General features: G+C 35.5%; 2 long non-coding RNA genes across 12 annotated transcripts in view; one reads left to right on the top strand and one right to left on the bottom strand.

Moving 5' to 3' along the window:
• Positions 1-835: 835 nt before the first annotated feature.
• Positions 836-12,963, bottom strand: LOC111091670. Its single transcript, XR_005376433.1, has 2 exons — positions 12,491-12,963; positions 836-925 (listed from the first exon to the last, which is right to left on the bottom strand). It is a non-coding gene; the product is annotated as an uncharacterized LOC111091670 (long non-coding RNA).
• LOC111091669 overlaps positions 12,640-14,520 on the top strand; it is a 355,249-nt gene continuing 353,368 nt past the window's right edge. For 10 of the 11 annotated variants that reach the window (XR_005376441.1, XR_005376438.1, XR_005376439.1 and 7 more), the window contains exon 1: positions 12,640-13,160. This is a non-coding gene — a long non-coding RNA (uncharacterized LOC111091669). The remainder of the gene's footprint in view (positions 13,161-14,520) is intronic. The other variant, XR_005376442.1, reaches the window with a different exon arrangement.

The following is a 14,520-nucleotide window of genomic DNA, read 5'->3' as shown; positions in this document are numbered from 1 at the left end:
CCAGAAAACTTTTATCTAAAGCTTTGCACCTGGGTTATAAATTGAAGTGCTTCTCTGTGTCAAAGTGACTTAGATCCTCCAGCTTAAAGTGGAATTATACCCTACTGATATCATTTCAAATAGCAAAATTCCTAATGGTCTGAGTTTAGAAAACAAATATTTTCAGGGTGGAAGAAGGTGTAGTCAGCCAAATAAGGGGATTTTTTTTTTTTTATGACACTTCATAAGTGCAACACTGCCCTGACTGACATATGATTTCCTGTTAAATTTTCTCCTGGCTCTGTGTCTACTATTTGGGTCTGTTGAATTACTTGGCATATTTTCATTTCTTTGTTGGAGATAATCTTTAGTTTCTTACTTCTATATGCCTAAATATCACAATTCTAGTCATTATACTTACTAATACAATCTGTTTTTAAGAGAGCTTTCTTGGGTGGCTCAGTTGGTTACGTGTCTGTCTTCAGCTCAGGTCATGGTCCTCAGGTCCCAGAATGGAGCCCTGTATCCAGGCCCATCAGGCTCCCCACTCAGCGTGGAATGTGCTTCTCCCTCTGCCCCTCCCCCTGCTCATGTTCTCTTTTTTTCATTCTCTTTCAAATAAACAAATCTTTTTAAAAAAAATAAAAGATAGGTTTCTTAAAATAACGTTACATCTCCAATACCTTTTGAATCTCTTTAAAGCTACATAACATAGAATAAAAATAAATACAAGAATAATTTAGATACATCATTGAAAGGTATGAATACATATATTTAAAAATAAATCAGATAAAATTTTAAGTTATTTATTCAGAGTATCATGTGGAAACATAAATAAAGTAAAAGTTACTGACCAGATTTAAAAGGACTTGCTTCTTCTTCTTTTTTTTTTTTTTGCTATTGTTTTTTTCAACTTAGATACTTATAGGGTGATGCTCTAAATAACCTGATGAGAAGAGATAAATCAGATATATGAATAATACAAACTCTAACCTAGTCTACTTAAAAAAAAATCCTATTAAGGCTAAAGAATCTAGACCAGCTATCTATGCTAAAAAGTTTCATTCAGGGGGATTCCTGGGTGGCTCAGTGGTTGAGCATCTGCCTTCCGCTCAGGGTGTGATCCTGGAGTCCCGGGTTTGAGTCCCACATCGGGCTCCCTACATGGAGCCTGCTTCTCCCTCTGCCTGTGTCTCTGCCTCTCTCTCTCTCTGTGTGTGTGTGTGTCTCATGAATAAATAAATAAAATATTTAAAAAAATAAAATAAAATAAAAATAAAAAGTTTCATTCAATGTTCAAGTTTGAAGTACCACTTACATTCATTCTGTATAATACAAACAACATGAAATACAATGATGGAAGTACCAGGAAAGGTGAAAACAAATAGGTAAAATCCAGAATATGTGTAAAATTGGTATTCTGGCAGTACTAATTATACATTAATTAGTGGACATATCTCAATTCTATTTGAGAAAAAAAAATAGGAGATTTGAAGTAATTATTTAAAGTCCTTAAAAGAGAAATCTTTCATTCTGTCTCTATGAAGGAAAAAGCTACATAGGAAACTTATATTAATACAGTCTACTGAAACTCATAATACATTTGTGCATTTCTCTAAGTAAGAAATTGACTTTACAAAGTTAATTTCTTTTTATAACATTTCATTAAGACTCTTATCAAATTAGGTATTTTGCACCATTTGGAGTTATACAAAAGTTGAATATCTTGAGATTAGACTCACATTCCTGCTGTTCATCTTCAGGAGAATGTTTTCTAAGATGTATTAATATGCAAAGTAACAGTTGTACTTTAATATTTTTTATTACAAGAGTTTTACAGCTATGCACTTTTTTGTATTTGTCACTGATAAATTTTAACCTTTTCTCTTTTCCCTGATTATCAACATCTCAAAATAGAATGGTAAGTGTATAATCAGTCATGAAGTATTTGAAGTGTTTCTGAAAACTTGCTGAACATACAGCAAAATAATATTGAATTGCTTCAAAGAGAATCACATTTCACCAAATTACTAATTTTGAATCAAGAGTCATTATATGAGGATTAGACAAAAACCTTTCCCTTTCACTTTTTAACCCAGATATTTCAGTGTCCTATTTCAAAATTATATAAGGCCCAGTCATGTAATGCTATTTAAAAAAAATATTTTATTTATTTACTCATGAGACACACACACACACACACACACAGAGACAGAGAGAGAGAGAGTGCGGCGCAGAGACACAGGCAGAGGAAGAAGTAGGCTCCATGCAGGGAACCCAATGTGGGACTCGATTCCTGGTCTCCGGATCACGCCCTAGGCTGAAAGCGGCACTAAACTTGAGCCACCCGGGCTGCCCATGTAATGCTATATGAACCCTATGTTTATTCTATAGCCCTACTCTATTTCTGTCAGTAGATTCAGCCAAACTATAAAGAAGTAAAAGCCATTAAGAAAAAAGAAAATAAAAATATTAACATTAATAACCTAATATATCCATCTACCCCTCCGTAGGTACTCATTCTCATTTCTTTCTGCATTATTCTTTTTCTGCTACTTTTAGGGGAAAAAATAGGGAGATATATTCACATGTTATTTTATTTTTCTTATACAAACTATACCCTACTATACATACTTTTTTGTACTTTCTATTTTCAGTTAGCAAAACATTATGGAAATAATGTCAGTTAATAGAGATTACTGTCAATGTTTTTTAAAATTACTTGTCTGTCAGAAGCATGGTTTATTCAATTAATTATGCATGGAATACAGGTTTATATATTTCATAACCATAAATAATGGTCCAATGAGTAACTACTGCTTATCAGTTAATGGACTGTTGGATGTGTATTTTCAGAATAATGTCCTAAAAGTGGGACTTTCAATGGTAAACATATATATTTCCTACTACATATTAGCAAATTTCCTTCATTAAGGATTGTATCAAGTAACAACCCCAGAAGTAATTCAGGGAAGTACCTATTTTCCCACAGCTTCTCCAAGATAAGCCTTTATACTTTTCTAGTCAGGCTTTTAATTGTTTAGTAGAATAGTTCTCATTACAGTTTTGTTTCATCCATCCAGTATCATCACTTCTACATTGTTTAATTGCATTTGATCAAGAACGATATTCCTAGGATCTGTACTTCTCTAAGTTGCTAATATTCTGTAATTGCTATGAAAATAACATGTGCATATACAATGAGAAGGAAATAGGAGTAGCTTTTATGGTGCTACAGTGATAAACACGAATTTTACAAGCTTATACTCAATAATATCTTATTAATTGGTCATTACTTTCATTGGCACTAAAAATTTTATTCAAATTATTTTGATGTTACTCTTTTGAGACATTTTTTTCATTGTATGTCCAAATACATTTCTATTATTTCACAACTATTATATTGAGAAAAGAAAATTTCCCTAAGAAATTTCTCTAAGAAAAGAAAATTTCTCTATTAATGCCTAAGCATTAATAATGTTACAAGTTTACACAATGGAGCAAAAATAGAAACTGCAAACATATTATGTTCCTTTTGGTGCTATATCTTTTTACTAAAGTAATTTTTGATGCTTTGTAAAATAAGTTTTCTTCCAATCCCTTTATTGTAGGTCAAAATATTCAGGCTTTATCTGAATATCTCACAAATTTTATTTTATTTTTTTTTTATTTTTTATTTATTTATTTTTTTTAAATTTTTTATTTATTTATGATAGTCACAGAGAGAGAGAGAGAGAGAGGCAGAGACATAGGCAGAGGGAGAAGCAGGCTCCATGCACCGGGAGCCCGATGTGGGATTCGATCCCGGGTCTCCAGGATCGCGCCCTGGGCCAAAGGCAGGCGCCAAACCGCTGCGCCACCCAGGGATCCCGAATATCTCACAAATTTTAAATAGCAATTCAATGTTAGCCATTTTCAGTAAGAAAATAAATACTATGAGAAATCCTCAACTATTTAGAATTAAATTGTATGCTAACTGTAATTTAACAGGTTTTAGCCTTCTGTCACTGCTTGACCTATATAAAAACAAGACTTCATGTTGTCTGTGGTATATCTGATTTCCTTTTTTGTTCTAAAGAATTACACCTACATTTGCAAAGGAAAAAATTAAAATATTTTCAATTTTTCTCTAGGAGTAAAAACACCCCCAAATTTTGTGTTTCATTCTACTTAAAAAAGCCTAAAAGAACAACAACAAAAAAGACACATAGAAAAATAAGACAAGTGAATCACATTTAGTCTTTATATTAAAATCATAGGTCAGCCCAACATTTAAGGAAAGTACTCAGATTTAAATGAACTGATTTTTAAGTTTCTTATATGTCAATGTAATGTTCAAATAACTGCTTTAAAATGTTTATCAATTACAGTTATCAATAAAAATGATTAATTTAAATTAAGGATTTACTTGACAAGTATTTAATGAAGGGAGAATTTAAAGAGATGTGTACAGGTTTAAAGGACAGCAAGTATTTGAAGCAACATTCTGGTAGTAGCCTCAGTAAAAAGCCATTATACCCATAGGCCTGAAGAGGAAATCAATGGTGTTACCAGATTTCTGACCCCCAAAACAAGTGACTATGTGACATCAATCAAAGAGTAATTGCTAGAATGATGGCAATGCAGAGAGCATAGAAGGGTATATATCTGTAATGTATTTCTCCATCTGTCTTCTAATAGTCTGTTGAGGTTTTTAACATGCTGAATCCAAGGGAAAATCAGAGGGTAAGGAAACCTACCATAGTTATATAATATGTAGTCATTAGATTTAAAACTAGGTATTTCATTGTGAGTGCTGGTAATGTAAATGATACTGTGTTTCTAATTTCAAATTTCATTTTGATCATTGTTCGTACATAGGAAAGTGATTGCCTTGGCTTAAACGGTCCCTTTAAAGCTATGCATCTACTGTTGCATCATATAATAAAGCTATATTTACTGTTAAAAAATGAGCATATTGTTGTGCCCAAGATTACGAATCCGAGAAAATCACCAGGGAGCCGAGCTTGGGTCCAAGTATACCCGACACAGCGGAGCAGGGACTTGGACCCTGAGGGGGGTTACAGCTGGGTTTTTATGGACTGGTCTAGGGGATTTTCCGAAGGGGTGGAGGAATTTCTTAAGCTCTGTTTTCATTCCAATACGGGACTTTCTGTCTCTGTCAAGGGCGTTCTGAGCTCTGTTTTGATTCTGATATGGGACTTTCTGTCAAGGGCATTAAGCTCTGTACTCATTCTGATATGGGACTCTCTGTCAAGGGTGTTCTGCGGTTTTTCCTGTAAAGGTCAGCTCTTATTCACAGGGGCCTGAGATGGCTATACTTGTGCTAATGCTAAACTTGAGGTGGAATGGCGTTAATTTTCTCAGCCTCCATACATATGAGATCTACACTGTGCAGTGCCTTTCATTTTACTTTGCCAAAAATGCCAGGAAGTAAGAATAATTTCTGGTATACTGATTGCATTCCTCCTCATGCTCAACCTTTTGCAAGGCAAAATTACCTTTTGTACTATCACATGGTACAGGTAATTTTCTTCTCTGAATTTAAGCCATCCTAATATCCTGCTTTGCCTGAGCGAATGTGCTATGAATGCCACGGTGTCTGACTTGAGCCTAGACTTCAAGAGGCCTGGCACATTTTCTCTAACTCTTCCTTATGAAGAACACAGCCACTTCAGTAGAACCAAGTTTCGTCTATGCTGAAGCAGAATGTGAGATCACATGATGGAGAGCCAAATTCCCCTGCTAAATTATCTTTAACCATCCAGTTGATCCACATAATTGTAAGAAATAATAGATTCATATTGTTTCAGGCCACTAAATTTTGTTGTACATGATAAGCGACAAAGTTTGCCAGTCTCTATATCTATACTGATTTTGAGTTTATGGAGGGAAATTAATAATCAGATGCTTAACTACAATAAAAAATCATACATTTGAGAGTTTTTACATTACTGCAAAACACAACTCCTCCATTTATGCACATTGTGTAAATGTTTAACATTATGTATAAATGTATAACTTATGTATAACAATGAAGTATAATGTCTCAAATTGAAACAATTATAATTTCTCTGTCACTGTGTGAACATTATTTTTGTTATAACTTTATTACTAAACAGTATTTTCACTGGCTACATAATTCTAAATTAGCAATTATTTTAAGCTGGTTCATTGAAGATAGCATTCCATAGTCTTCTGATTAGTATTTTATATGACAAGTCAATCATCAATTATATTTAAAAATAATTTTTCTTTCTCAGCTTTAAAAGTTTTTCTTTGGGGATCCCTGGGTGGCGCAGCGGTTTGGCGCCTGCCTTTGGCCCAGGGCGCGATCCTGGAGACCCGGGATCGAATCCCACATCGGGCTCTCGGTGCATGGAGCCTGCTTCTCCCTCTGCCTGTGTCTCTGCCTCTCTCTCTCTCTCTCTGTGACTATCATAAATAAATAAAAAAAAATTAAAAAAAATAAAAATAAAAAAAAAATAAAAGTTTTTCTTTGCCTTCATTTATTGTTGTTATTGTTTTATACATGATAATTTCATTTTATTTCTTTAAAATTAAGCTACTTAATGTTAATAATGCTTTCCAGGTGTAGACTGTCCCCAAATTCTTGACTTGCATGTTTGTATTTCCAACTTCTGAATTTTATCCCATTAATACTGTGCAATCTTGTGCAATTCTTTTTTTTTCAATTTATTTTTTATTGGTGTTCAATTTACTAACATACATAATAACCCCCAGTGCCCGTCACCCATTCACTCCCACCCCCCGCCCTCCTCCCCTTCTACCACCCCTAGTTCGTTTCCCAGAGTTAGCAGTCTTTACGTTCTGTCTCCCTTTCTGATATTTCCCACACATTTCTTCTCCCTTCCCTTATATTCCCTTTCACTATTATTTATATTCCCCAAATGAATGAGAACATATAATGTTTGTCCTTCTCCGACTGACTTACTTCACTCAGCATAATACCCTCCAGTTCCATCTGGAGGGTATTGAAGCAAATGGTGGGTATTTGTCGTTTCTAATAGCTGAGTAATATTCCATTGTATACATAAACCACATCTTCTTTATCCATTCATCTTTCATTGGACATCGAGGCTCCTTCCACAGTTTGGCTATCCTGGCCATTGCTGCTATAAACATCGGGGTGCAGGTGTCCCGGCGTTTCATTGCATTTGTATCTTTGGGGTAAATCCCCAACAGTGCAATTGCTGGGTCGTAGGGCAGGTCTATTTTTAACTCTTTGAGGAACCTCCACACAGTTTTCCAGAGTGGCTGCACCAGTTCACATTCCCACCAACAGTGTATGAGGGTTCCCTTTTCTCCGCATCCTCTCCAACATTTGTGGTTTCCTGCCTTGTTAATTTTCCCCATTCTCACTGGTGTGAGGTGGTATCTCATTGTGGTTTTGCTTTGTATTTCCCTGATGGCAAGTGATGCAGAGCATTTTCTCATATGCGTGTTGGCCATGTCTATGTCTTCCTCTGTGAGATTTCTCTTCATGTCTTTTGCCCATTTCATGATTGGATTGTTTGTTTCTTTGGTGTTGAGTTTAATAAGTTCTTTATAGATCTTGGAAACTAGCCCTTTATCTGATATGTCATTTGCAAATATCTTCTCATCTTGTGCAATTCTAAGATAACTCTAATCAAACATTTTCTAGTTTTTGTTTGGTTGGTTTTTTATTACCACTCTCAGGTGGGAGATTTGTTCCATGTATCTTAAAATAATCAAGTCAGTGATTTCTATCATTTATTTTGTAATTTTCATTATAAGCTATGTATTATATTGATTTGTATACTCTAATAAGGTATATATATGGCATATAGAATTATAAAACGATGTACCATTCACCCAGCTTAAGAAATAGAATTCTACTTCTGTTTTCCTTCTAAACTGTACAACTAGTCCTCTTTCCTACCATAAGTAAACACTATTCTGAATATTTTTTATCAGCCTTAAAAAAATCCAGACATATGCAACAACATACATGAACCTAAATGACATTATGCTAAGTGAAATAAGCCAAATATTGCACTTATATGAGGCATTCATATAATAAGAGTCAAATTAATAGAAGCAGAAATAGAATGGTGGTTACTAGGAGCTAAGGTGAGGCAGAAATGAGAAGTTGCTATTCAATGAGTCTACAGTTTTAGTTATGCAAGATGAGTAAGTTCTAGAGACCTACTGCACAATATCATACCTATAGGTAACAGTATTGTATAGTACACTTAAAATTTTGGTGAGAAAATAGACATTGTGTTAAAAGTTCTCACCAAAATAAAATAAATTCAATTAAAGCAGATGGAAAATGGACTTTACGTGTTTCATGGTGTAGATAAGAATTCCAACCCCTTCAGGTATATATCAGTAAGTCCTTTTGCTTAGTCACAGTATAAGCATAACAAAGTTTTATGATATTCAATATGAAAGCAGAAATGTACAGAATTAAAAGCAAACATAAAATAAAAATTAGTAACAAAGGCAGACGGATGTTGGTCATTGCAAAGCTTTATAAACTAAGACCTGCTTATCATAATAAAAAAAGAAGGGGACAAAATAAATATTTGAAATAAAAACTGGTAATTTCACTCATTAAAATCTTAAGTACATAAATACGAAAATATTCACAAGCATATTATATTTTTTCAAGAATGTCAGGTTAGTTTAATATTTGAAAGAACAGTTAAGCACAATAACCAAAAGAAAAATTATAATCTTAAGATATGTAGAAAAATATCTTAACAAAATCAATGCTGATTTACAAAAATTTATAAATCTGGAATCGAAAGTAGAGAAAGAAGATTTTAAGTAACTGGCTTAGAGTCTATTTTTTAATTTTTTTTAATAGGTGATGATGCAAGGAAATTGGGTATAATCATCTTGTCAATTATACCTCCTTTGAGTGAACAGATTAATGATATTTGCTAGAAAGGAAAAATCATGTTTCTATAACACCTTTAGCAATATTGCTAGCTAAGGATTTTCTAGATTAAATAAAACACAGGATCTATGAGGTAGGGCTTCTGAAGTCAGCCATACAGACAAACAAGTCCCAGAGTTATGAAACAGAATAGCTACAGAATTTAAATATCCCAAGATAATCTTAAATATTAAGAAAAAAATGATAGAAGTTGGTTACTATATTAGTTCCTATGGCAGCTACAGCAAATTATCACAATCTTTGTGGCTTAACTCTGACAGCAATTTATTGTCTCATACCTCCTGAGGATAAACTTCCAAAATCTATACTACTGTGCTGAAATCAGTGTGTATCAGCAGGGCCATGGTCCCTACTGAGCCTATAGGGTAGAATCTTCCTGCTCTGGTGGCTGTAGGCAATACCTTGCCTATAGTCACATCACTCCAATCTCTGTCTCTGTGTCACTTATCTCTTCCTATTCTTCTGATTATGCTGAATCCAACCTTCTATTGTCTTGCTCTTCTAAGGATGTAATTACTCAGATAATCCAGGATAATTTATTCACCTCAAAGTTATTAATTTAATTATCTCCTCGGTCTTTTTTTTCTCATATAAATTAATATTCACAGGTTCCTGAGATTTGGGCATAATTACTGTTTGGAAGACTATCATTCAGTCTACTATACTGACTTTTATTATAAAGATTCTCACGTGAAGAAGACTTCTCCAAATGCACTGGGTTGATTGTATATCCATACATATAAAATGAAACAAATACCTAACAGCATTCAGAAATATTAACTCCAGATGAAGTGTGATATTAGACATAAAACCATACATAAATTTTTAGATGATTTTTATACGCACACATAGACACACACACACACACACCTTGGATAGAGAAAGCAAAAGTTTTTATAACAGGTAATCAAACCCAACAATCCTAAAGGAGAAGATTTACCAATTGGATATCATTCATATTGGGAACTTCTTATTAAAAGGAATCTTTGAGTTAGAAAATAAGTCAGAGAATGAATAATGATATTTAAAACATACAACTAATAAGGGTTGTTTTTCATATCCAGTATAAAGAACTCATAAATGGGTAAAAAATTAAAAAACAATCACCCAACCCATTATATAAATGGTCAAAATATTTAAACAGCCAATGGGGGGAAAAGATATACAAATAAGCAATAAAGTTATTTATGGAAAGATGCTAAATGATATTGCTCATTATAGAAATGCCAAATAAATGTAAAACAACCACAACTACAGCTCTGCATGGCTAAAATATAAAGCCCAAAACTAAAATATAAAGCCCAAGAATACCAAATGTTGACAAAGAAATGAGGCAACCAGAACTCTTATATAGTACTTTTGAGAATGGAAAATGTTAAAAATTCATCAGAAAATATTTTCTCCACATCTACTAAAGCTCAACATACACTAACGGTGAGCACTTCCACCCTGAGTGTATACCTGAGTTTCACACACATACATACCAAATTTATGCAATTGTCCCAAACTAAAACAAATCCAAATTCTCACTATATATAAACAGAAAAATATAGTTTATTGATTGTAAAAATACTATCCAACAATGTAAATAAGAGATTCAGCTACCAGGAACGGTAATAAATGATCTCACAAACAATAATGAATTTAAAAAACCAACGTAAACTCATATATATTTTATGGTTCACTTATTACATAAATTATAAAACCAGGCAAAATTAGCAATATATTTTAAAAAGTGAAGACAGTACTTACCTTGGAAAAGATACTTTAGACAATGACTGACACATGACAAGAGCTCTGAGGCATAAATTATATTGTCTATTAATTTATGTGGTGAAAGCAAGTTTGTATCCACATACAATGCATGTAATTTACCGCATGTATGTTACACTTACATACATTTTAAAGAGGAATTTCATTTTATTTTATTCTAACATTTCTGACAATATTTTAGTAGGAGGGATATCCAATATATTTATTCTGGCATTTCCTCATTTAATAAGACAATAAAGACATTTTAGCAATGCATTTTTAAAAGATTTTATTTATTTGAGAGAGAGTGTGTAATCATGGGGAGCAGCAGGCAGAGGGTGAATCAGGCTCCCATTGAGCAAGGAGTCTAATGTAGGGTTCAATTCCAGGATACTGGGACAAAGGCTGACCCTTAATGGACTGAGCCACGTAGGTGCCCCAAAGCAATGAACTTCTATCATAATGTAATAGGTAAATTGCATACGTATGTGTATCCTCACCTCTCTTTCTGTCTCACATTCACAAACACACATATCAAACTCTAATTTATTCCCCTCCAGAAATGGATTTTTTTTTTTTTACCATTTTTGCTTATTGTAAAATGTAAACTCACCTTCAAGATAAAAGTGAAAAGAAACACTTGAGGGAGTAATTATAGAAAAAAAAATTCAATTTTGCAGAAAGGTAATTTATAATCTTAATTAACTTACACTTTCATAATGTTTCTATTGATTTCAGCCGGGACTCTCAGAAGCATAACACGTAATAGTAGTTCTGTTTACTTGCATATTTACATTTAACAAAAATATAATATACCTAACCTTATATCACTAGGTAAATAGTCATGTTTGATTTTTATTTCTATGCATTACACTCTTTCTGGTAAAAATTGATTAAACGGGCTTGTTACTTTCAATTATCCTGAATGTGCTGAATTGAAGTTTGCTTTCACCTATTTTTAAAACCACAAAACATGAAAGGGAAAACACATTCTTGAAGTAGTTATTTAGAATAATTTAGAAAACATAGAATATTATTTTATGCTTGTAAGGCACTGGGAACAAATTTAAATTCATTTTTAACATGGCATAATGCAGTTCAATTACCGTAGTTAGGACTAAAATGAGGATAAAGAAAACAGCAAACGATTTAAAGTGTTAAAGTACACACACTAAATCAGAGGTCTTTCTAAAGCATAATTCTCTCAGTGCCTGAGTCTCTGGAATTAAGTTAACCTATGCAGGACTATATATATATATATATATATTTTTTTTTCAGAACCCTGAGGAATGCTAGTTTTTATTTTTTATTTTAAAATTTTTATGGGGGATCCCTGGATGGCTCAGCGGTTTAGTGCCTGCCCAGGGTGTGATCCTGGAGCCCCAGGATTGAGTCCCACATTGGGCTCCCTGCGTGGAGCCTGCTTCTCCCTCTGCCTGTGTCTCTGCCTCTCTCTCTCTCTCTGTGTGTGTGTCTGATGCATAAATAAAATCTTTAAAATAAAATAAAAACTTTTATGGGTCAGAATTTTTTTGTATCATTTCTTTCTCCCTCAATCATACGTTCGAGATAAATATGTATTATCTTCCCTTCACGGAAAGGTCAGCAAGACATGGGAGTATACATCTGAAGTATACTTAAAAGCATCAACTGTTGAAGTCGGAATTCCAACCTCAGTCTATTTAATCCTGAGTCCTTTGTGGTTGTTAAAACATGTCTTCTTTGATAAGCTTTTAATCAATTCCCAATCTGCCCACATTTCTTTGTGTGTAATTGACCTGAGAGCGATTAAGGACGAAAGCCACCTACCCCAAGATCCGGGAGGGCGCCGAAACTCTGCAAAGCGCCTTGGGGAGAAACGCCGGGAAACTGACCCAGGCGGCGCCTCGGCCCGGAGGCAGCGCGGCAGCGAGGGCGGCTGACAGGGCCGCGAGCAGGAAGGGCCGCCGCCGCGGCTCCCTTCCAGGCCTCGGCCCTCAGCCCGTCCGCCTGCGCTGTCGGTCTTCGCGGCGGCAGCCCGCCTTCTCCCGCTGACTCGTCTGTGAGGAGACCTGACTGGGTCTCACCGTCCATCGGGACAAGAGGGACACGGGAAGTCCTGCGTGGAGCGCGTCAGGCCCGGCCCTACTTAGCTGCCTCAGGCTGCCGGGAAGGCCGGCTCTGCTTTGGCTCCACTCCAGACGTGACCGTGCTTTCAGTCACGGCTCCACGGGACTCGTTGGAAGGAGGCCTGAGGAACACGCGGCTGTTGGCGGGGTAAAGCTCCATCCGGGCGATTTGGAGCTCCCCACTGCCCCTCCCCCTCGCCCGGGCCTTGGCCTATAGGCCCCGCCCCCTAGTGTCCCCACCGGGAAAGCACTTTGAAGGGCCAAGTGTCGCGGCAGGCGCAGGTGGCCGACCGGGCTTAGGTCCTCTATATAGACCTTTGGGATTCTGGAAGGTGCTCAGAAGACCTACCCAGCAAAGACAAGCCATCGAAGTAAGTTCCCGTGCTCGTTCCCGCCACCGACTAGTCTAGAATGGTCTGTTTCTTTCCTTCGTCTCTCTCAGCCCACCTTTTTGGAGGCCAAGGTGTGAACTGGCAGAGTCTCCTCATGTTGTCCCTCAGCAGCAGGGGGATGAGATCAGGCAAATGGAGTAGGTGCCGCTGGGACCCTCCGCCTCAGAGCTCAGCCGAGGGTCTGTGACCATCCGTAAAGGTCGTCAAAGAGAAGATTCAAAATAAAACAAAAACCTCTCTTTCAGCCTGTTATTTTTTTTTTTGACAGAAAAATTGGGAAAATAAACAATCCTTTCACTTCAGAAGTTTCCAGACACATAATAAAAAACCGTTGACACTGAAATGTAAATGTTAAATGTATGTGTCCTAAAGGAAAAAAAAAAAAAAAAAATATATATATATATATATATATATATATATATATATTATACACAAACTTATTTCCAGTAAGTAAGAAAGGGTCACTCAGAGGTCCTGTTCACGTCTAGGTTCTGTTATTTATAAGCTCTGTGACTTCGGGTGAGATATTTAACTTCTCTGGGAAATGTACTTAATGATAGGGTTGTTAACAATATAAAATTAGTTAATATTTCCAACTTCAGTTAGTGCCTGCAACAAGATAACTGCTGTATATAGCAATTATTATTATAATTAGTCTGTTTTCAAAATACACATAAAGTGGGAGGAAAAGAAAGCTTATTCTATTTGGAAGGAGAAAAAAAACATGGAAAAAAAAACATGAGCTTGGGGTCTTTTATCCATTTGTACTGCTCTATGACTGGTTAAGACATTATTCTCTGACACCTAATTTCTACATCTATGAGAAGAGTGCAATTTCAGAGGACCTTTAAGATGGTTGTATTTAATGATTTTTTTTTTTAAATGAAAGAATTAGGATGTTATTCAATAGTGTCTCTGGTACCAATTTGCTGCTTTTCTACAGGTAAAAAGAAGTTTTTAGGGGATCCCTGGGTGGCGCAGCGGTTTGGCGCCTGCCTTTGGCCCAGGGCGCGATCCTGGAGACCCGGGATCGAATCCCACATCAGGGCTCCCGGTGCATGGAGCCTGCTTCTCCCTCTGCCTGTGTCTCTGCCTCTCTCTCTCTCTCTCTCTCTCTGTGACTATCATAAATAAATAAAAATAAAAAAAAAAAGAAGCAAGAATGCTGAATTTAAAAAAAAGAAAAAAAAAGTTTTTAAAAAATGGATAAAATCAATAGGTATCCTATCAGAATGCTCTTACATGTTCAATGTTCAATTTATTTCCTAATTTAAACCCTGATTGACTAAGAAGGCAGAGGATCAGCTTGTTTTCCCTACCTGGGAATACAGCATCAGGT

This window comes from Canis lupus, chromosome 22 (genome assembly GCF_011100685.1).
Source record: "Canis lupus familiaris isolate Mischka breed German Shepherd chromosome 22, alternate assembly UU_Cfam_GSD_1.0, whole genome shotgun sequence".
NCBI lineage: Eukaryota > Metazoa > Chordata > Mammalia > Carnivora > Canidae > Canis > Canis lupus.
Note: the sequence above shows the minus strand (reverse complement) of the source record. Positions and strands in the feature narration are given on the sequence as shown.